Consider the following 3,839-nt stretch of genomic DNA (forward strand, 5'->3'; position numbering starts at 1 on the left):
AGGTAACAAGAATCGATCTTTAATTTTAGCGTATTAACTTTTTGTTGTGCAATACATATGATATGATGCATTAAAACATGTAGGAAAAAGAAGCGTGAAGGAAGTCCCAGAAAAATCTTAACCATATCCTGACAAAAGTGCATATATCAGAATAATATCGTGCTAAGAGTGCAGACTGCAAGGAGGGAATCAAACTTTTGATTTTAGTTGGGAAATGGATAAATGAGATGGCTACGGCCACCACCCACATTGTTTTAATTAATTTGACCGCAAAAGTTTCACCCCCCATTTTGCACGTTACTTCCTCTCCCAAGCCATCATATATGGCAACGTATTCTTTTTTAAAATATGTTTTAGACATGTGTTAAGTGATTTTTTTTAATCTATGTATTAACCAAGGTATCCTCATTCTATTTTAAATACTCTAATAACAAACCATAAACATTTTGGACAATATAATGGGGAAACATTATGATGATGATGATGTAGATCAAGTATAACCATAACCCTAAACTTACCCTACAACCCGACAACAAGACAACAAAGGACAGTTACAGCCGCTATTCCCCAACACGCCCTCCTGAAAAGACCCTACAAGAAAATATATACAAAAAATTTAATAATAATAATAATAAATATTACTATTGTAATATATACATTTTTTCCTAATTTGCTGCAAGTTGATAAAGATGATTTTCTTTATTAAAATGAAAAAGATACACTGAGAAAGTAAAAAGTGAAGACAAAATCGAACAAGCTCGTCAGTGCCTGCTGTTGTTAAGTTATGGCGTGAGTTAAAAAAGAAGCCCTGCTCTCTCTCTCTCTCTCTCTCTCTCTCTACCAACTTTATCTTTTGCATGCGCTGACGACCGCTAACTGTACAAGGGAAACAAACTGTTGCTCCCTATTATGTCCTTGCTGCGTTGCGGGTTGCTCTCTTGCTCTCTCTTTGATTGAAGGGTTTTTGCTCTTACAACTACTACTAGCGTTTTGCACGCCCTTCCTTTTTTTATCTGCGCTACAGTAAACTAGATTTAAATACAATTTTAATTAGTGTTACAGTAACTTTAAAAAATGCTACAGTATCCCGTCTGAGCTACAGTAATGATGCTATGTTATGTTTTTACACCCTACGATTCACGTCTGTGCTACAACATTTATTGCAGCATGAATAGTAAATCTTGGATCCGCTTGTCTGTGCTACAGTGATAATGTTACGACAAATTACTGTAACATAAATAGTGAATCTTAGATCCTCCCATTATTATGGAGGAATATACGCCATTTTTAACAGCACATTTCGTTCTAGTGTAAATGTCTAATGTACTATTTTTCATGAATTTACACTGCACACAATTTTCATCAAAATTTTGATCATCAAAAGTTGTAGTTTAATAATGGAGAGATCACTCCTTAAAGAACACTCACTTATATTTAATATCTAAACCACTTATGATTCATTGCAAATATAAGTATATACCATCATAATTTCATGATCTGAATTTACTACTAATTCACCTAGACAAAAAAAGAACAGTTTCAATTAAAGGAATATACATTTGGATTTCTATCTGTAGAATTTAATTATGATAGCCTATTGTGTATTTACGATCAATTTGACTTTCTACTCCGGAGGAATCATAATCATTAGTTAAACAATAGATGATTATGATTAAAATTAGTGGTTTCTTCGCTACAGAGAGTAAACAATCTATTCGGTATGTGTTCACTATATATAGTTTGGTTGTGGCAGTTTGTTCGATTTGGAACCATACTCACCCAATTAAGAAAATAAGCTATTTGATCCAACAAAATAACACAGAATTTACTCAACTACGTACAACCGATCAATTTGGTTCATTCAGATTGAAAATATTTCGACTATAACCAAAACAAATGTGCGATATATAACCAAGACACAAACCACTAAAAAACAGGTATATTTTGTTCGTTTCAATACAAAGTCTGCTCACTACTTTTTGCTAGTAGAGAGAGGATTCAATTCATTTTTATCAACCGTTTAAAAACCTCATATAAATTTATACACAACCGAGATGTGTATATATATATATATATATATATTCAGTGGCACTTTATCACATCTCAACTATTGTACTACCACATACCACCTATATTTCTCATGTTAATAATATGGATAAAATTGCAGATAAAAAGGATAAAATTGAGCGGGTTGTCTTTACCTCAACCTTTTAACAAACTATACCCCAACAAATAAAAGAAAAGAACCAAGCACAATAGTTCCCAAACTACCCTTTCCCCCTCTATAAAACCCGACTCCCCTTCAGCTCCCAACTCACCCACTCTAACAAACTCATTTTCATCTTCACTTCAATCTTTTATTGATCCCCATCAATCTCTCTCTCTCTCTCTCTCTCTCTCTCCCTCTCCAAAATCTCAACCCAACAAGGCATTATCACTCCGCCGCCGCCACCGACTCCTGGGCCTCGTACATCTCCTCCGCCGCCTGCGGCCGACCCCTCACGAGCGCATCGAGCGCCTCGCCCGCCGAGAGCGCCGTTGTCATCTTCAGCGTCAGCACGTGCTGCATGTGCCACGCAGTCAAGCGCCTCTTCTGCGGAGGATGGGTCCACCCACGGTCACGAGCTCGACGAGGACCCCCGCGGGCCCGACATGCAGCGCGTGCGCTCTCCAGGCTCATGGGGCCTCGCCGGCGGCCCACCGCCGTGCCCGTCGTCTTCATTGGGGGAAGCTCGTGGCCCAATGGGACCGGGTCATGGCGGCCACATCAATGGCCACCCTTGTTCCTCTGCTTAAGGACGCCGGGCTCTCTGGCTTTAGGGCGGGTGTGGTGGGGGAGGAGGCAGGGTAGTTGTAATTTCACGATGGAGGGGGTCTTTTTTGCTATTCCTCCGTTTGGGTTTGGATAATATTAGTAGCCGGCTAGTAGTATTATATGATGGGGATATTTGAAAGTTTTCTTTCTTCATTTGGGTTTTCTTTTCCTTTCCTTTCTTTTTTTTTTTTTTCCTTTTTCTGGGCCTAATGAGGTTTGAGAGGTGAAAGTGTGTTGAGGGTTTTACTAGGGTTTAAGGAGTGGTTGTAAGTGGGGGGTTTTTTAGTTTGACTGATGGGATATCAATGTATAGAAATTGAGATTTTCCAAGGAAGAAAAAAATATATATATGAATGTGCGCTTGTTTGCAATGCAAATTTTTTTTTTTTAAATTTTTTTCTTTTAAACAGTTTTACTACCTATATATTTCTCTTTCGCTAGAAGAAAAAGCACTGAACAAAGGAGAAAAAGAAAAGGAGATATTGGGTTTTATTCGATTTCTCCCTAATTGCTCTCATCCTTGCCATTATATACGTACGGCATCTAAGTCTGGAAAAGATTATCGGCATCCTTAATTCATCGTTAATTTAGATATATTTCAGTGGGACAAAACAACTATAACATTTAGTGTAGCACTTTGAAATATGTATTCATATGAATAACACTATGTTTTTATTCAAGATGTTAAATTTTTTTTATGGGAGTTGAGTTTGTTAAATGATGATAACTAGCAATATAAAATTGCAATAAAGTTAAGGCCATACTTTTGTTTGAGACGAATAATACTTGACAGCATCAGTATGGATAGTGAACAAATGTTTATTTCATAACGGAAAACTACCTATTCTTTGTTTATTGCCTTTGTACCTTCTTTGCATTCAGAGAAGAAAACAGAAGCTGACAATATAATATGGTAATTAGATAATGCCACTGTTCTCAGACATCAACAGAGCACTGAGCCTTTCAGTTTCAAACACAAAATCCACCAGTCAAAGACTTGTGAAACTTTATTTTTTTAGCTTAC

At 37.0% G+C, this 3,839-nt stretch overlaps 1 pseudogene; it reads left to right on the top strand.

Moving 5' to 3' along the window:
- LOC109831033 lies at positions 2,331 to 2,851 on the top strand (annotated as a pseudogene).

This window comes from Asparagus officinalis, chromosome 2, assembly GCF_001876935.1.
Source record: "Asparagus officinalis chromosome 2, Aspof.V1, whole genome shotgun sequence".
NCBI lineage: Eukaryota > Viridiplantae > Streptophyta > Magnoliopsida > Asparagales > Asparagaceae > Asparagus > Asparagus officinalis.